The 19,825-nt window shown below is 58.8% G+C and overlaps 1 protein-coding gene across 1 annotated transcript in view; it reads left to right on the top strand.

Annotated features, from left to right (window-relative positions):
• The window catches only part of ZMIZ1 (zinc finger, MIZ-type containing 1), a 181,133-nt gene that overhangs the window by 40,260 nt on the left and 121,048 nt on the right, over nt 1-19,825 (top strand). Inside the window, exon 3 of the mRNA XM_005878445.2 lies at nt 16-97. The gene's annotated coding sequence lies outside the window, so the exon portion shown is untranslated. The remainder of the gene's footprint in view (nt 1-15; nt 98-19,825) is intronic.

Consider the following 19,825-nt stretch of genomic DNA (forward strand, 5'->3'; position numbering starts at 1 on the left):
TTCTCGTTGCCGCAGGATGGACATGGAGTGAGGCGGAGGCGCCGCGAACTGCTGACTTACCAGAACGTGGGACGCTGGTGATTCTTGGGTCGCTGAGGTAGGTGTGCAGCTGGGCCTGGCCTGCTGCTTGGGGGGGGGACAGTGGTGCCCAGCACACTGAGCCTGTCACTGGGGCCGCAGTGGCAGGGGGTACAGCCACCCTGCTGAGGCCTTGTCAGACCCTGAGAGGGCCCCCAGGGGCCTCTTAGGCCTAATCTCTCTGGAGAGGCTGCGAGGGCAGGGGAGGTGGGATGCGCCCAGGAAAGGGGCAGCTTGGGTGTCCCCAGCCTTGGCACAACAGCCGTCTGTACCACTCTGCGCCCCGTGTCATGTGGGCCTCAGGCACTGGGCACCATGGTAGCCACGCAGGAAGAGGCCTGGGTGAGCGGAGGCCGATTACTGGCCTGGGTGCTGTGGCTGCCCACCCTCCTCTCCCACAAACACTGAGGTGGGCACATGAGCGCTCGCACGTCTCTGGGTGCTGGGGTCTCAGCTCTGCCACTTGTCCACCATGAGCTTGTGCAGTTCCTCTGTGCCTCAGTTTACCTGTCTATGAAAGAAGGATGGGGATCGCAGCACCTGCCCCCCAATGGGGAGGGGACGGGGGACAGGCACACCTAAATAAGTAAATGCTCAGGGTATGTCAGCGTTTTCCTCACGGATGCTGGGGCCCTTGCTTCTTCCCACATGCCTCAGTTTCCACCACCCCCTCCTCCCTGAGGACCCACAAATGCCAGGATGGACACAAACTGGTCCTCCAGCCTAGGAGGGGGCTGGGCCCTCAGAGAGCTTGCAGGCCTCGGGCCTGGACACCAGCGTGTTTTATCACCAAGTGGCATTTCTGGGTTGATCGCACTTGGCCTTGTGCTCGAGGGCGACCTGGGTGATCCCTCCCTGTAGCTCCTGACCCAGGGATGAGAAGCCTCACAAAGATGCTCATGTGGGCCAGGGCCCTTTGTCCCAAGGCTCTGGGGCCCAGCGTGGGGAGCCGTAGCCTTCGCCCTGGCATGAGGCCGTGCCGATTCGTCTCCCTGCTGCCCTCGGCTTCTCTCCTCTGGCGCCACTGCTCCCAGGTGCTGAGAGGCTGGGCCAGGTGAGCCCGGGGATTCTCCCTGCTTCACTCCGGCTCCGGAACCAGGGAGCAGTACTTGGCCCTTCTTCTTGCTGCCAGTTGTGTGACCTTGGGTTAGTCCTTTTCCTTCTAGGACAGTCAGTTCTCATCTGAAAATGAAGATAAATTAGACCAACGTTGCTGAGAGGGCTGGTGTGAGGAGGCTTAGGAGCTGGTGTATTTTAAATGTTGTAGCTGGTGAGATTGTACGTGTACCAGGCACTCTGTGCCTTAGATATATGTTTCTTCCCCCAGTTCCCCCGAGGAGGCGTGTTTAGTGCCTCCCTCGCCAGAGGCCCAAAGTGGTTAAGAATCCATGGAGTTGTAAGTGGTGGAGTGGGGATTTGAACCGCGGTCCCTTGGAATTAAACATCACGTGATGCCTTAGAGGCGGGGGCAGAGCCACGGGCAGACTGACGGTAGGTGCTCAGGAAACCACCTCTGTTACTGCCTTGCAGCCTTTGCCCAGGCCTCCGAGCCCGGCTGACCTCAGAGCCAGAGGGTGGCCCCGAAGGCTGGCAGCCTGCCCCTCCCTGAGGGCCTGCCGGCAACGCAATAAGGCCCTGGGAACCCACTGCTAATTGTGAGGTAACCTTTGAAATTCTCCTTCACGGTGGGTTCTCTTTTCGGATGTTTTTCAAGGTAATTCATTCCCTTTCCAGAAATTGCCAGTGGCGGAGCATTAGGCAGCTGGTAATTAATCATAGGAGCGGCTTGGAGTGTATTCTTTAAAAAAAAAAAAAAAAGGAGAAACAGAAAGCCTTGGTGGAAAAAGAAAAGAAATCCACTCCAGGGCGAGGTGGTAATCAATACCTCTGTGTCCTAGAAATGCTGGGGACGGGAATGGCAGGTGGGCGGCTTCTCCCTTTCTTCCCGGGGCGGGCAGGTGGCCCGCCTGCAGCACGCGAGAGGCTCTGCCCAGGACCACCGGCTCCCTGTGTGACTTTGAGCAAGTCGCTGCCTTTCCTGGACTCAGCATTGCCTCCTGTGAAATGGGTGAAAGGCCGGTGTCAGACTAGAACAGAATATTAAATGATTATACTTGCTCACTACACATCCTAGTGCCTGGCACATGGTAGTGCTCAGTTGATACTTTATTAATTGAATGAAAGGTTATCTTGGGTCCTAGTGAGCTATCCTAAGTCAAGGGTGGAGGACATCTTTTCTCTAGATCTATTATAATTCGGAGTGACAGCCAAGGTGATGGGCCAACTCTGTCACTTTCTAAACTAATGATGAAAGGACAGTCTGGCCAACAGCTCAAGCCCCTCGGTGGCAACCATGCTGCCTCCCTCACATCCTCTAGTTTAACTTCCCAAGGGTCTGAGCTGCCTGGAGTTTTTTGAAAGCTGTTTTCTGGGTAGTGAGTCCTCATCACTAAAATGTATGCAAACAGGCTGGGGCTGCACAGGGCACTGGGGCAGCAGATTTGAAGGGCTCAGAGCATTCCTGAGTCTGGGCGACCCGTGCGGTTCTCTGGGCTGGACACTGGGAGGCTGGACTGGCCGAGGGGAGCCCCTCCCCCCTGGAGCCCCTTCCCTAAGGCTAGAGGAGGCAGCTGAGAAGCGGGGTTGCCCGTGCAGGACTCAGGTGCTTTGTGCTCATTTTCCTGGAGAGGAGAAGGGTGTGCAGGGGTGTGTTTGTGTGTGTGTGTGTGTGTGCTGGTGTGCATCATGAATGAGTGTGAGGAGGTGTGTGAATATGTGAGCATGCGGTTCTCTGGGCTGGACACTGGGAGGCTGGTCTGGCCGAGGGGACCCCCTCCCCCTGAAGCCCCTTCCCTAAGGCTAGAGGAGTCAGCTGAGAAGCGGGGTTGCCCATGCAGGACTCAGATGCCTTGTGCCCATTTCCCTGGAGAGAAGGAGGGTGTGCAGGGTGTGTGTGTGTGTGTGTGTGTGTGTGTGTGTGTGTGCTGGTGTGCGTCATGAATGAGTGTGAGGAGGTGTGTGAATATGTGAGCGTGTGCCCACCCATGTGTGAGAGCCACCCCTACCCCATGTGCAGCTCCTGTTGAGACCATGGTGCCTCAGACCTCACATTCGGACTGGCCAGTGCGGTCCTGTCATCCCACTGACCACGCAGAGTGGACTGTGGTGGGACAAGGGACCTGAGGGACCCGAGGGGAAGCATGCCAGGTCAAGCACACCGACCTCCGCCCCCCTGCTGGCTCTCCTGGCAGCTCCCCACGGTCATGGGAGGAGACAGCTCTTGGAGGTCCATGCCTCCTGCTCTGGACTCCCAAGCCCCAAGCGCCTGGTCTGAAGTGTTCGGGTGGGCCCAGTGCCCGTGGCAGGGCAGGCCGACTATTTGGGGAGCCCTCTGAGCAGCCTGGCACACTTGGTGCTAGTTGTTTCTTTACTTCTCTCCTTGGCCTCCAACCCCTGCTCAGGGGTGGGGTGTGTGTGTGTGTTTGTGTGTGTGTTTGCCTGTCCATGGACTCTTTGTCTCTTTCTGTTTGGTTCTTTCTGTGCGGACACCTCTCTCCTTCCCGCCTCCCTCCTCACAGCAGGGTGTGTGTGTGTGTTTGTGTGTGTGTTTGCCTGTCCATGGACTCTCTGTCTCTTTCTGTTTGGTTCTTTCTGTGCCGACACCTCTCTCCTTCCCGCCTCCCTCCTCACAGCAGCCCCACTGCCGCCTCTTAGCTCAGCCGCTCTCTCCCTGTCCTTTCACGTCTGAGACCCCCGCTCTCCCCATCTGGATTGTCTTCCTGAGTCCCAGACCTCCTCACCTCTGCTCCTTTCCCTTGGAGTCACTCCCTGCCTGGTGTGCAGGCAGCGCCTCTGCTCTGTCATCACCCCCGTCGTCGCCCGGACTCAGCAGAACTGAGACCCCTGGGCGCCCGGCCTGCCACCTTCGCCTTGTTTACCCAGCTCTGGCCAACACACAGCCCTGCCCCTCCAGCTCTTTGGAGGTGTTTGAGGCAGTGCCCTGCACTTTCAGCTGCTTGGAGGCTGTGTACTGTGTGTGGCCAACTGCTGGGGGGTGGGGGGGCACCATCCCATCCCCATGGACCCGCCACACCGACCGCTCAGGATGGTGCCCGGTCTCGGGGTGCAGAGAATCTGCTCAGTAGCCGCGCTGTGCTGTCCTGTGCCGGGGCCACCGCCATGGGCTAGAGCAGGGGAGCCTGTGGAGCCGCTGCAAACCCGGTTTCCCTCCAGCACCAGTGGAATCCCCGCTATAATTAGAAGCGAGGTGTGCAGAAGCAGGCTGCCTGTGAGGGCGGGAATATGCTCATGAATAAACCAGCTGCCCTCCCCAGGGCACAAGGAGCCGTGGCTGGGCTCCTGGAGGGCGCAGGCCTGAGGTCTGATCTGTGAGCTGGGCCGTGGGCCCTGGTGCCACACACCCGCCCCTCCCCTCCCCTGCATGCTGTTGGGAGCTCCCTGGGTCCCAGCCCCTGGCCAGCCAGCCTTTCTGGGGTGCCTGCTGTGTACCCGCCAACAGCCTGGCGTTCGAAGCCCCACCATCTGGCCCAGCCTCCTTTCCCGGCCAGATCACATACTAGCGTCTGTCGTGTCCCCGACCCCCACCTTTATCCCCTTCGCTCCTAAACTTCCTCCACCTCAGAAGTCCTTTGCAGAGCAAGAATGCTGTTTGTAGGCCTTGTCACCCACCACCCAGCCTACCGCCCAACCCACCACCCACACCCACCTACTGCTTGAGCCTCCCTCCAGCCATGCCTCCTCCTCAAGGTCAGACATGGCCCCGTCAGCTTGGGGCCCCTCAGACTCCCCCTGTCAGGGGCCCTGGTCGATTCCTCCCCCGGTCTCCTAAACCCGAAACCCTGCCCTTCTCGCCCTTCACAGTGCCCGTCAGACTGCTGCGTCGTCTTGTACGTTGTATTATGTATTGGGATGGTAATACTGGCTATTTTACATTCTTTCCTCCTACTGAGTCTTTGGAACTGGTGTGTGTTTAACATACTCACCACATTGCAGATGCTGATTTCAGTCCCGTGTGGCTCCTGGCTGCTGTCTGGACCACGCAGCCTGGGAGGCCCCCGTCTTCTCCTCTGCAGGCAGGGAAACTGAGGCCGGGAGGCAGCCTTGCAGATGAGATCAGCCTGCTGCGTCGTCTTGTACGTTGTATCATGTATTGGGATGATAGTACTGGCTATTTTACATTCCTTCCTCCTACTGAGTCTTTGGAACCGGTGTGTATTTAACATACTCACCACATTGCAGACGCTGATTTCAGTCCCGTGTGGCTCCTGGCTGCTGTCCTGGACCACACAGCCTGGGAGGCCCCCGTCTTCTCCTCTGCAGACAGGGAAACTGAGGCCGGGAGGCAGCCTTGCAGATGAGAGTTTTCAGAGCAAGTATGCTCTTTGTAGGCCAGGCCGCTTCTGTTCCGCTGCCCAGAATAAGGAACGGCCCTGCCGCCGTGGCTCAGTGGTTGAGCGTCGACCTATGAACCAGGAGGTCATGGTTCCATTCCCAGTCAGGGCACATGCCCGGGTTATGGGCTTGATCCCCAACGTGGGGCATGCAGAAGGCAGCCGATCGATGATTCTCTCACATCATTGATGTTTCTATCTTTGTCTCCCTCTCCCTTCCTCTCTGAAGTCAATAAAAATATATTTTTAAAAAATAAGGAATGGAGGCCCACTGGTCAAAAAAGGTAAATTGAGGCAAGCAGGACTGGAGCTAGTACCCAAGCAACCAAAGCTCAATAGGAAGAGAGGGACGATGATCTCAAGGTTCCTTCCATTCCCCCCACAGTGGGTTCCAGGCTCCAGGCTTCTCCACGGAATAACCACACAGCCCTGAACAAGGTGGGCTCATTCCTGCCCCCGGGCACTTCCAGCTGCCTAACAGCAAGCACACAGCCTAGAATGCAGAGGCTCTGGAGTGGGGAGCAGGGGGGGGGGGGGGGGGGTTACCAGCTCCTCCCATGAAGGGAGGGCCTCCCTGGCTCCACACCCCCTCACATCATCCCGACTGGTCTGAACTGCAGAGGTGCCCAGAGCGTGTCCCTGGGATCCCAGAGGTTCCCCGGAGGGGGGCGGCCGCCGGGGCAGGGGGGATTGTCTGCTCGTACCCAGCTCTGCCCATGCCAGCCTGAAGGGCTCTCCAGAGGCAAGGTGTTTCCCAGGAGCCAGGCCAGCAGTGGAGCAGACAGCCCGCCCCAGAGCCCATTGTCCCCTTTGCTCCTCTGCTGCCCTTGGCTGCCTCTCTGTTGACAGTCGGACCCATTTGCCTCTCTGCTCAGGCGGGGTGGCGGGAAGTCACAGAAGGCACTGGTGCTGGGCTTGTCTCGCTCCATGGGTGCCCCACCACAGACAGGGCTGGGACTACCACCCCTCCAAGGGGCTGCCTCCTGCCCGCCTCTGGGGGCTGCAGAGCTTGTGTGCGCTGAGCTGGCCCAGTGGACACCGCCATCCCCTCCTTCAGCTTTTCCTTGTCTCTGTCCTCCAGGCTGGCTGCCTTCTGTCTCCCTGGTAGGCTGTAAGCATCTTGAAGGCTCAGGCAAGCTCCACGCCGTGTCCTCAGCACAGAGCCTGGCATGCTGGTGCTGAGTGGCAGCAGGAAGCCAGCAGGCACCCAGCCATGTGCCCTCAGCTTCCTCTGAGGATGGCCAGGCTTTCCTCGGTATGCCAGTTCTTAATGTGCGGGGTGGGCCGTGTTAAGAAGGATGCTGAGGCCGTTCACAGGCTCTGTGAGAAAGTGTCATGCACTGCGGGGCATAGTTTGCCCTCTCCGCCCGCACGCCCCAGGCATCAGGTCTTGTCAGGGGCTTCAGTTCTGGGTTATGGACAGTGCAGGCATAGGGAGGAGGCACTGACCTCAGTGTGGTCTCACAGGGGTCAATTCATCCTGACTGTTGGGCAAACTGTCCCCCAGAGAACCCTTAGAGCCCTGGGTTATGAGGACTGCAGGTGCACCCCCCCCACCCCCACTCTCAGCCCCAGTTGGTTTCTGGGAGTCTGTGGCAGCTTTCCCCTCACATCTGTCTTTCCTGGTAAGTGCTTCTCGCCCTTCTTCAGTTCCGGTTTGGGAAGCAGCACATCTTGCCTCCCAGCTGTTTGGGACCCTCCACTGCTTCCCTGAGGCATCGTTGGGGACCTCTTTTGGAGCCTGTGGGAGCATCTCTGCTTCATAGCCTTCGTAGAACGCTCTCATGGTGCCCTGTCCATCTGGCCCATACTCCAGTGGGACAGTCTAACTAACATGTGACAGCTCTCACTGGGTGGCCTGCTGAGCTCTCAGCCCCACCCCCACCTAGACTCCCCACCACAGCTCCTTTCCCCACCCATCTCCCAGGCCCTGTAGCTGCCTGGGGAGCCAGCCCCTTGAACCCCTGCCCTCCCAGCCGAGGCACCCAGCCATCTCCTGGCCCACAACTCCAGGGTGGCCACGGATGGAGCCAGGAGGTCTGTGATGAACTGGAACCTGTAAACAATCTGGAACATTTTTCTCTGTGTGTGGAGGAAACACAAAGAACACCCTTGCATCCTTTAACCAGCCCAGCCCGTCCTCAGTCACAGCGCCAGGAGGGCTGACCAAGGTCACCTCGGGCCTGCTACTTGCACACCTCCACTGCTGAGAGCTCACCACAGGCTCATGCATGTGCATTTCAGTGTGGTAAAGGATGCAAGTGACATGTGGTTGAAGCAAGGGTTTTAGGGACAGGCAGTTTGGGGTTCAAATCCCTGCTCTGCCATCTATCACCTTGGCCAGTCTGGACACGTGACTTTATCTCTGATACCCTCAGTTTCCTCATCTGTAAAGTGGAAAGAAGCCACCCATGTACCAGCAAGGGGTACATGGGTGCATTGGGGATGGAATGCAACACTAGCTATGCCAGTCTCTCTTAACAGTAGACCGATGCTCTCAGGGAGCCGTGTGCTATCTCAGCACAGGGGCATCTGCTTGAGGTTGGCATCCTTAGCTCTGGTACCCACATACTTCCCTCCCCAGGGATCCTGGCCTCCCAGACTCTCGCTGCAGCTCCTGAGTGGGAACTTTCAGGACGACACTTTAAGATAGAGACACAACAGACACACGCCACCTGGGCACTTGTTTACATGCAGATTCTCAGGCCCCTCTCCTGGAGTCTGATTCTCTGGGTCTGGAGTTGGGCCCAGAGCTCTGAATATTTAAACACGATCCATATAATACCTGTGACTGGGCCATCCTGGCACACTGATGCCAGCAACGGGGAGCTGGCCTAGAGCTAGGACCCTGGACCAGGTCACGGCCTCACTGGGTGAATTTGGCAAAGCCTGTTTCTCTCTGTGGCTCACTTTCCTTACCAGTAAACCAGGAGTTTAGATGATCTGCTCCTAAAACACCATGATATTTATCTTCGTTCCCATGGGGTTCAGTTAATGTTATAATAATAATAGAAAATGAAAGTAATAAAATCGTTTTTACAGTGAATATCAGAAGGATGTTCCCTGGTGTCCCCTCTGCCAGGCTCCCGGAGGCAGCTCTGGGGGTTTCAGCCCCATCCCTCTGGCCACAGAGTGTTTGGGTCAATAGCCCCCTGCCAGGCAGAGAGCCCCAGAGACAGAAAAGCTGTTCCTGGGGTGTGACTCGACTTTCAGAGGAGGGTCCCCTGGGCCTTCCAGAGGCGAGATCCGCAGCCGTCTGCCAGGTGCACTCAGACCTGAGATCGCTCCTACAAGAGGAGCTGGACCACTAACCTGGAGCCAGCGAGGGAGGCAGCGTGCAGTGGGGGCACCTGACTCCCCTGAGGGCCTCAGAGCCTTATTAGTTAACATACTGGGAAGCCTGGAGTGTGAGAACTGGAGGGTGGCCCTGTGGAGCCTCTTCCTTTATAGATTGGGAAACTGAGGCCCAGGGTAGAACATGCCTCGCCAGGTCATTCATGGGGACAGTGGGGAACAGGCCCCTGGGCATACGGTCCGGCCTCTGGGCTGTGCCACTCCTCCCTGTGGGCAGTGCATCTGGGATGGGCAGCCCATCAGACCTGAGCCTTACACCAGCCTCTGCAGCCCCTGGGAAGAGACGGGGCCATCTCAGGACAGGGACCAAGGGGCCACCTGCGCCCGAACACTGGGGCCTTTTGACCCAAACTGTCAGCCTAAATCAACAGACAGCGCTCGGCTCCCAGGTCCTCCTGCCCCAGCCAGGTCAGCTCCGTGGAAGTTTTCCAGGAATATCCACGCAGAGGGCGACGCGCTCCCAAAATGAAAAGGCTCTCTCTGGCTGGCTCCCTCCCATTTTCCGCTCACTGGTGCTCAAGGGAGTTAATACGCAGAGGTGAAGAGGCGGCCCTGTCCTAATAAGACCTCGCTTGAGGCGACTAGGCCCTGGCAGGTGTCAGGGTTGGGGCCTTCGCTCCCAGCCTGGGATGACTCTCAGGGCCTGGAGCTCGGGATCTGGGCTGCACAACCACAAGGGACCAGAGCTCCTCTGGCCACGGTCATCCTTCTTGCACAGCAAGCCTGCCTTCTCCCTGGGCTGGGAGCCCAGCTGAGTCGTCTGTTCATTCCTGGCACCTGGTACAGGGCCCAGGCCTTTGCATAAGCCTGTCCCTCCTCCCCACACTGTCTGCAGTCAGTAAGGCCATGGTACATAGTAAGCACCTACTGTGTGTGTGGGTCTGTGCTCAGCTCTTGAGGAAACAAGGAAGCAGCAGATTCTATGCCAGCCTTCAGGTAGCGCACAGTCTAGGCCAAGGCCTCCCATCAGGGAACAGAATTAGGGGTCCCCAGTGCCCCTGGGGCCAGGGAGGTGTTGAGATCCATGAGGAGCCCTTGGGGAATGAGGTTATGGGAAGCTCATTGTGGAGGAGGCTGGCTGGAGCAGATGGACATTCAGAGGACTTCAAGATTTGGGTGGGGCCAGGGGTGAGATAGGAAAAGCCACAACCTTAAGGCAGGATATGACCCAAACCAGGACCCTGGATGCATGCCTGTGTTAATGCATCGTCTCATTTCATCCTCATAGAGCCTATTTTGCAAGTAAGTGAACTGTGGAACAGGGAAGTTAAGTAGCAGGTCCACAGTCACACAGCTGCTGGGAGGTGGGGCCAAAATTTGCACCCAGCTTCATCCGATTTTCGGGCCTTAGCCCTCAGCCAGACCCACGGCACAGAGCACCCACTTCTGTTGCAGGTGGGGAGCCTCCTGCCAACCAGGCAGACCAGAGGAGGCTTCCTGCAGGTACACGGGTTTTGTCTGCAAACAAACCTGAACTGTAATCTCCAGGCGCTGAGCTGGGTGAGACCAGGTCACCTGACTTCTCAGGGGCTCTTCCTCTTTATCCTAAAATGAAGAGAATAGGGCTCCTCACTGGGGCCTGGGAGGATCAAGCACATAGTAGGCACCTGCCCCAGAGTCAGCTGGTGCTGCTGGAGCGGCCCTCGCAGCCACGGGTCAGGCCTGCCCACATCAGGATGTGCCCAGAGCTGTTCCCAGCATGGACGGTTCTCGCGGACAGGTGGGCTCGACTGCAGGGCCTCCTGGGACACAGCTCCCACTGGGAGGGCCAGGGAAAGCCCGAGATAAAGTGGATAGAACAGTAAGAGAAGACAGGGCCCTGCCAATCAGGATGTGCCAGAGCTGTTCCCAGCATGGACGGTTCTCGCGGACAGGTGGGCTCGACTGCAGGGCCTCCTGGGACACAGCTCCCACTGGGAGGGCCAGGGAAAGCCCGAGATAAAGTGGATAGAACAGTAAGAGAAGACAGGGCCCTGCCAATCCCCAACCACCCAGCTGTTGACTCCAGAGAGCGGGTAGGAGGCGGGGCTGTGATGAGGCCTTGGGGGCTTGCACCTCTAGCTGACAGAACCACTGAAAGTTTCCATCTATAGAAAGACTCAGCCACTTCATCTCTCATGGGCTTTCACTGAGATCAGCATGTCCGAGAAGACACTGAATGTGGGCAGGGATGGGGTCCCTCCCCTGGGTGCTGGCAGGGGAGGGGGTGTTCATCTTGGGGAGCCCCTTTGTAGCCAAGATGGCCTTTTATAAGTCTGGGCTTTCAAATACAAGTCCAATGAGCTTGGAGTTTGGAAGAGTTCAAAGAGCTCATTCAGAAATAGGGGTGGAGGGGAGGTGGGGGAGTGGGGTATAGGAGGATAAACATGATGAACGGAGAGTTGACTTGGGGTGATGAGTGCACAATACAGTGTACGGTGATGTGTTATGGAATTGTGCACCTGAAACCTGTACAGTTTTGTTAACCGGTGTCACCCCAATACATGCAATAAAAAGGAAACAAGGAAATGGGGGCGAGGCGGAGAGGACCCAGAACACACAGGGAACACAGACGCCAGCTAAATGTGAGATTCTGGAGACACCGGGTGTGAGGGACCGGGGAGCGAAGGACACAGCTTCCTCCTCTGGATGGAGTAAACTGAGGCCCAGAGACAGAGGGCTGGTCCAAAGGGGCCTGCTCCGTGAGCTCCGCCGGAGGCCAGGGAAGGAGCGGTGGGGGAGGGCAGGGTCGCTGTGCTCCATCCGGGGCACCTGGCTAGGCCTTGGAGGGTGAAGGGCAAGGGGGCCTCATGGGACACAGTGGGGCCTCAGCAGCCCATCTTTCTTGGTTCCTTTGGGCCTCCCAGCACCTACACAGGGAAGGAGGCTGGTAGCAGGGAGCCTTCCCAGAAAAAGTCCCCAGGGCCCAGAGCTGCCACATCCGCAGTGCTCTGTCTGCCCCACTGCCACCTTCGCTCTGCCTGCCTGTCTGCCTCTCTCTTTCACATCGACCTGCCCTTGCTGCCCTCCCTCTCACGCTCATCCTTTCCCGCTCTGGGTCTTTTTCACACATCTGTTTTGTCTGTCCACTCGGCAGCAATCTGTTTGTCCTGCCCAGGGCAGCTGCGCTGCGCACTCCAGGGGCGCCCTTTCCACAGATGCTCTCTGTCTCTGGGCCTTTTTCTGACTCCATCTCAGTGCTGGTTTGTCTCTTGTGCCTCCCTAACTTGTGCCCTCTTCCTTACTGGATGGTTTCTCCCTCTTTTTTTCAATCTCTTTTTTCTCTCTGGGGTGTGTGCATGCATGTTTGCGTGCCTATGTGTGTGTCCTTCCTCCCATCTCCTGCATGTACGCGCACACACAACACACACACACACACACACACACACAGTCCCTGGCCCTCTGCGGACTAGACAGGTCACAGGTTTCTCCCAATTCTAAGGGCACAGCTTGGCTCCCCGCAGGCCGGCCGGCAGGAGTGCAGCCTGGAGCTGGAGCCCTGAGCGCCCGCCTCCGTGGCAGCCTGGTATTCCCCATGCTGAGAAGGCTCTGTGTCCGCATCTCCTGGGCCTCCCTGCCCAGCTCCCAGGACTCCAGGGAGCCAGTGTGAGCCTGGCCATCACACCTAGAAAGTGGCTCCGTTTGGGAACAGCAATGCCCTGGACAGGAAGAAGCAGGGAGGGGACAGTTCATGGGAAAACAAACAAGCAAGGGATTATGATCCCCCAAATGCGCCCTTTGTGTAGTGCTGGAACTCAGTGAGTCCAGAAAGTGAGCAGCGGGGCATGGGGCCTGGGCTGGAAGCGAGAAGGGCCACCTTTTCCCCCTAGAAACGTAAATCCGTAGCTAATGGGAAGAGCCTCCGGGTCTCTTCAAACCCACAGTGTGAAGAGAGCCCCCCTCCCCCACCCCGTCAGACTCCTCAGTCATCCCACAGGTGTTTATTTAGCACCTACTATCTACCTGCATGTCTTTGTGTTTGGAATGCCTCAGTGAGCAAGAGACCAGGTGCCTGCCCTCACGGAGCTGACACTCCAGCCGTGGGAAAGAGGCGCATGGGTCATTAGCCCTGCAAGGCCTTGCCGTGTGCGGCAGGGAGGTGGGGTGGCTGCCCGAGGCTCTCCTGTGCGCACAGCCTCCTGCCCATCAGCACAGCCCTAGGCCTTCAGTGCCCACGGGCTGAATGGTCCTGCTGCTGGCATCACTCAGCTCATTGGGGATTCCCAGGAGCATCCAAAGGTGGGAGTTGCTGGCAGGGCCTGCATGGTAGTGAGGTTTCTGCCAGCCTGGACAAGGCAGCACCAGGAAACCAGGACGGGGTGGAGAGGGGCAGCTCTGCGGTGCAGTCCGGGACTCCCAGCCGCATGAGCCTAGAGAGTTTCTTAAACCTCTGGGCCTCAGTTTCCAATCACTCTGCAAGACGAAGGTCAGACAGCTTGGGCTTTATGGCTTAAAGGCAAGGATGGTGCCTGGCCATGGTGTGTGGTGGAGGCCAGCTGTCATCATCATGGGGAAAGCAGGACAGTCCACTTTGCTAGGGGGCCCAGTTGGGGATCTGCCCATCTGGGTTGAGGTTGTTCTTTCTTCACTCATAATCTGGTGGCATTGGAAGCCTCTTTTCTCTGTGGGCCTCAGTTTCCCTTCTGTCCCATGAAGGAGTTAGTAGAGCTTGCTGATGAGGGAGCCAGGAGGCCAGGGATTGGAGTTTGTAGTGAGGAGTCACCAGGCGCATCAGCTGCTGCAAAGCCCTATCAACTGCGCCGGGCACCATTGGCTGGAGCTGCCCCGGAGCGAGGCTCCCCCAGGCCTGCGGTACGTTCCCAGCCGCCGCGGGGCCTGGAATGGCTCTCCCTGCACAGCTAGGCTGGTGGAGCGCGGGCAGCTCGCTGCACCTGGCAGGGACCCGTAAATTGAAAACATGGTGTTTCCTGTCGGAGGCCAGCGCAGGGCTGGACTCGGTGTGGCCTTGGAAAGCTGGCCTCGCTCTCAGGAAGCCCTGCTCCCCACAGCACTGCCACAAAAACAGTGGAAAAGTGAAACCTTTTCAAGTCTGTGTTTCCACTGTAAACAGGGGATGAAAGCTGGCCCCTCGCCTCCTGGCTGCTCAGCCGCTCCCCCGCCTGGCCCCAGCTTGCCTGGTCTTTGGAGGCACCTCAGCTGCCCCCTCTGTCCATATGGTGCCCCTCCAATCAGAGAAGCGCTGTGCCCTGATTCATCTAGTCTTCCAAGTTCAGCTGAAGTTTGCCCGGGCCCGTGAGTCCTCAGCACCCAGCCTGGGAGGGGAGCACACCTATACACAGTGAGGTGTGGACTTACCCACGGTCACAAGTCACAGGGCACAGGGCAGTCAGGGCAGCCCTGGCCCCTCCTTCCTGCCTGCAGTGACCCCAGAGTCTGCGGGCCACGACCGAGGTTCTTGTGGGGGCATCGGTGCCCGCTGACCAGCAGGAGTCTGTCCTGTGAGTGGAGAATCTCACACAAGTGGCATTTAGTGGGAGTGACTTATTTATGTTAAACCTGATTGCACCCTTTTTCCTCATTGCACAAGTAATGCATGCTTACTGCAGGAAGTCTGCAAGTCTCAGGCAAGTGGAAAAGGAAAAATGAAATCTGCCCAGAATCCTCCCACCTAGAGGTCACGCTGGTCAACATTCTAGAGTATTTCTTTCTGCTCACTTTATACTTTCTTTCCTTCCTTTGGGACTTGGGGTTATGAGCAGGTTTCTGAGGCATTCAATGTTCGTAGGAAACGTGATTGCTAACGGCCCGCTGAGGGGCCCGGAGGAGGGCCAGGCCCGTTCACAGTCGGCATGACCCCGCCTGGGCTGTTGTGATGTGGCACTGCCAGGGACGTGGTGGGGAGAGTGCCCAGCCTTGCAGTTCACAGGGGAGGTGGCCTGGCCTGGACCCCTGGCTGGAGAACCCAGCGGCTCTGACTTGCCCATGACTTTGGGCCTGTCTGGCCTGTCTTCCTTTGTGGGAAATGGTCGAGTGGGTGAACGGGCTCTCTGAGTCCTTGCGTCTAGTCAGCCTGCTGCAAAGGTCCTTCTCACTGGCGCCTACAGATGCAGCGATGCATTCCTTCTTCTGTCCATCCGACATTGAGCGCCTACTGTGTGCAGGTGGTAGTGAACCTCTGGACGAGAGGCCCCTGTTCACAGCGCTGTTCTCCCCCTAGTTGCATCTCCCACAGCCCTTTCCCTTTTAACCCACAAGCCCTCCCGGCCCCTCCTCTCCTACCCCGCAGCAGGCAGGGACTGGAGCCCAGCTGGGCAGGGTTGGTGGGGGTCCCAGGGGGAGCCATCTCCGGCCTCCTCCGCCTGCCAACGTCCTTGGTGGCCCTTAGACAGCTTTATGGAGGACGAATTGAGGCTGTCTCCCTCCTGGCAGGTTTATTTCTTCATTTTTCAAGCCCTGCTCTGATTTTTCCATGTCGGCCTTCCTGGTCTCCCACTCCTCCCCCCGGCATGTCTCCCCTTCCTCCCCCCCTCATCTGTCAGCCCAGCCAGGAGAGAGGGCCACTGGCCTCCAAGGTGATTGAATTATTGGGGGGGGGGGGGGGGGCCAGGGTTTTCTGCGTGAGTGCTTTTGGCTTCCTGCCCTTCGAGGAGGTTGGGGGAGGGGGTATGATGGCGGCGACTGTGGGCTGTGGTTTTCCAAGACAGCCCTGCTCTCCCTGGTCTGGGCCTAGGATGATCCCTGCCACAGATAGGCCAGCCGAGGGCCACTGCTCTATCACCCACTCTCTGCCCAGCCCAGCCCTGCTCAGGCCTCAGTCTCACCTTCAGCCAAATGGGCAGGTCTCTAGCCAGAGGAGGAAGGACAGACTTTAGGGCAGTTGTGACTTCTGGCTCACACACGAGAACTCCTGACACATCTGCTCTCTCTGTGCTGCAGGCCAGACACCCAGGGTGAAGGACAAAAGGGAGGCTAGCACTGGTAAAGCACCTACTGTGTGCGCCAGGCACGTTCACATGCATGCCTTCATATAAACCTTTTAGTATTAACTCAAAGACAGGCATCAACAGGTAAGAGTTACTGGCCTCCTTTTTATAGCTGAGATGTGTACCCAGTGCAAGCTGCTGCTTCTGATAACCTGTGGGCTTGTAGAAAACAGGGCTCTGTCTGGGTCTCCTCTGGATCTCTGGGAGGGCAGAAGGCCAGACACTCAGAAGGGACCCAATAAATGCTTGGTGAACTTGGTTGTGCTGATATAAGACCAGAGAGGTGAAGCCACTAACCCAAGGTCACACAGCTAGAAATGAAGTCCCGCTTTGCCTGGCTGCAAGCCACCTCTCCTGGTCTGGGTGTGGGCCTTTCCAGCCAGCACTGTCCACTGACATGACTGCTGAGGCAGGCCGAGAGCTTGGTGGCTCCAGGTCTCACCCCTTTTCCGTTGGTGTGTGTGGCTCCGCCGGCCAGACCCCATACCTTCTCTTTCCAGCCTGCCTCTTCCCCCAGAGGAGGGGCTGAAAAGGGAAAGCTCCTCTCCCGCTCGGCTCGCACTCCAGCTCATGGAAATGAAAAACACATTGGCTTCATTATCTCGGACTGAATGAGCAGGGTTGCCATGGTGACAGCCATCTCTGGCCCGTGAGGGGGCAGGGAAGGGGCTGGTGAGGCCATGGCAAGTGGGGACCGGGCAGCGGGTGAGCAGGCACGCTGAGCAGACAAGCCACTGGAACAATTGCCACTCATGCCACCTGCCCTGGCCCTGGGCCCCCAGCTTCACATCCCCATCCTTGGGCAGACAGATGCAGGCAAGCCCTGCTTCCACTATAGCTCCTTGCCCACCTGTCCATCGCCAGTCCATCTGCCTCCTTCCCGAGGGGCACCGAGGGTGCAGGTGGACCCGTGCCTCTCACCATCCTGGAGGTCAGAGGGAAGGTGAAGAGGGAGGTGGGGCACTGGGAGGGGCAGTGGCCTGTTCCCAGCAGAGACCAGCCCTGGGCCTTCACTGGCATAGACTGAGAAAATGCCCAGGGGTGCCAGGCTGTGCACACCCCAGCACTCTCCCCAGCACTCCTGCGTGACCAGGGTCATCCTGGTGACCCTGTCCTCAAGCTGAACCCTCTTAAAAGAGGTTGAGTCCCCAGATTTCAAACAGGACAACAGGTGTGCCAGTGGCTGTGGTGATGTCAGCATGAGTCCTGGCCTGGCGAGGCCTGTGCCTGGGAAGGCCCAGGCAGTGCCCTTGGCTCCAGACCAGAGCTGGGTCATCCCCATGGCCCTCACCTGGGCCAAAGCCAAATGCCCTGATGCCCAAACGGGCCCTCCCTTAGGTCCCTGCCCCATCGCCTATCACCCAGGTCTTGAGTCTCAGAGCAACCTGTGCTCAGGCTGGTCCGAGGGAGGCTGGCTGCACCTTCGCCTCCAGCTTCCCTGGTGGGGTGGGAGCCACGCTGGCCCTCCGAGTGGCCCCATGCAGACACTGCTGCCTCCCTCTGAGTGGTCCCTCCTGCGGTCCAGAGACACTGAGACAGCTGCCCACAGACTCTCCTTTCAGACAGTGCCCGTCAGATAAACCCCACGCTGTCCTCAGCTATACTTTCAACCTTGACCCTAACCCTAACTCCAGACCCAGCCTCCACCCCAGCCTCCTGACACAGCCCACCTGGGCGTGTGTGCACTGCTCTCTCACCCAGCTTTCCTGAAGCCGTTCCTCCACCCTGAACGCTCCTCCCTCCCGGCTGCCCAGCCCCACAGGCGTCTCCTCTCATTTCCTGTTGCAGATGAAGAACCCAGGCCAGAGAGTGCAAGTGACTGTCCCAGGCCAAGGAGAGCCAGGGCAGCACGGCCGGGGGCGGGATGTCCCTTTGCCAGGAGGCCAAGCCTTCGGTTCCCACCGACATGGGCCAAGGGTCTGCGTGGCCCTGGATGGAGCCCAGCAAGTTTGGGGCCGGGTTTGAGCCTCCTGTTGACTGTTGTTGGGGAGGGCCCAGGAGGCGTGCTCCCTGCGAACCCAGCTGGCTGGCTGGGCCTTAGTAAACAGGGACAGCCCTGCAGCCCCACCCACCAGCGGGCATGTGCCTCTGAGGGGACAAGTGTTGAGCAGCCAAGCTTAGCAGATGTGGTCAGAGTGCCCATGGCACTGCCCATGGCCTGGCCCTCCTGCCACATGGAGGCGGGTGCCGAGGGGACGGCAGCACAGGCAGGAGGAACCCCAGCACCTTCCTGGGACAGAGGAAGTCCAGGGTTCCCAAGCAGCTCATTCTAAAATGCAGAGCCCCAGGCCCTGCCCTGGTCTCCCTGCAACCAGTGTTTGCAGCTTCTCAAACCCAAACTGGGGGCACTGCTGGCCTTGCTTCTTCCAAGGGCCAAGTCAGCCTGCCTCAGTGTCTCAGGCCCGTGCTTCTGGTTCCAGGGTCATGACCCCTTGCTGACCCTCTCTGGGCCTTGTCCTGCAGAGGGTCAGCCTCAGACCAGCCCTGGGCCTTGTGCCTCCCCCTCCCCCTCTTCCCTCTCATTCATCATCTGCCCACCCCAAAGCCCACAGTCCCCATGGCATCGTCCCCGCCATTGACCTCCCCTGACTCGGCAGCTCTGTGTCCCAGGCCTGCCTTCCAGCCACCACCATGGCCACTGCCCGCCTCCCCGCCCACCAGCTGAGGGTGGCTGCTGGGCGAGGCTGTCATTTCCCTGCCGGTGATTATAGGTTTGGGGCTGAGGGAGTCTGAGCTGAAGGAGGAGGAGGAGCCAGGCCTCTCACCCTGATGCCAGGCCCCAGAGACACCCCCAGAAGGGCAGCCTGGTGTGGGGTGCTCTTGGGGCCGCGACAGGGATTCCTGTAACCCGATGCCACCAGCTGTGGGTGCATGTATGCGTGTGAGTGTGAACATGTGTGCATGCCTGTGTACACATCTCCAAAGGGTGGAGGGATCCCTTGTGCTGATTTAAATTAATCCTCTCATAAGCCTGCAGGCAAGCCCAGTCTATTTTCCAGGAAAAACAGACAAAACTCAGGAAGGGCAGTGGACTGGCCTGTGTCACACAGCAGGTTAGGGCTGAGCCAAGACAGGGGCCTACCGTGGCCCTTGTCGCCACCCAGCTTGTCAGCCTCCTTCTTGCCCTGCCCTCGCCCACCCTGAAGGATGGGGCAGCAGGGAATTGACTGGGCTGTCACAGCCCTCCGAGGGGCTGAGTGCTGGGTGCCACCTTCAGAGGGTAGTGCCATCACCATGCCCCCCAGGGCCGGGTTTGGCTGGGACAGTGTGAACGGGAGCGCTGGTTCCAGGTCTGCGGAAGCCGGGAACGCCACCCATGTTCCCAGCTGTGGAAATTGGGATCGGCCACCACAGATGAGGTGGCCCCAACCAGACCCAAACCTGGGCCCTCCCATTGTCGCCTCTGGGGGACAGGGAGGTAGTGTGAGTGTCAGGGACAGGGCTGAAGGGCCCTCCGCAGGGTTTGAGGATCTGAGGGGAGAGTGTTCTCAGCCCAGGCTCTAGAATCAGGCCGCCCGTGTTCAGATCCAGGGCCCAAGCCACAGAACCTCTCTGAGCGTGCTGATCACATGAGACGAGGGGAAACATGAGTGTAGCCGAGGTCACCGTACGTGTTGCCAGTGTGGAACCTCTCTGAGCCTTGGCGTGCTGATCACATGAGACGAGGGGAAACAATGAGTGTAGCCGAGGTCACCGTACGTGTTGCCAGTGTCCTCGTGCTCAGTCTATAGGTGCCAACGGCCCTGCCCTGAGCAGTGAGGAAAGTGTGAGGGCAGGCGGTGTGTGGGACCCAGCCGGGAGGGACGGTCACCTGTGCCACATGGGGCTTCCCCAGGGCCTGGCCACTCAGGAGCCAGCGTTTCTGAGGAACAGGACTGGGCCTTCTAGGTCAGCGGCCACTCCCAGGGCCCAGCTGGCCAGACTGCCGGCCACCAGAGGACCCCAGGGGAGCCATGGGTGGCCTGGTCCCCAGGGCTCAGTCCCAGAGCCGGGAGCGTCAGGGAGCCAAGGCTGGTGGAGGGCTGCCTGTGCCTGGCAATTCACAGCATGTCTGCCTGT

This window comes from Myotis brandtii, unplaced genomic scaffold (genome assembly GCF_000412655.1).
Source record: "Myotis brandtii unplaced genomic scaffold, ASM41265v1 scaffold560, whole genome shotgun sequence".
In the NCBI taxonomy this organism is placed as follows: Eukaryota; Metazoa; Chordata; class Mammalia; order Chiroptera; family Vespertilionidae; genus Myotis; species Myotis brandtii.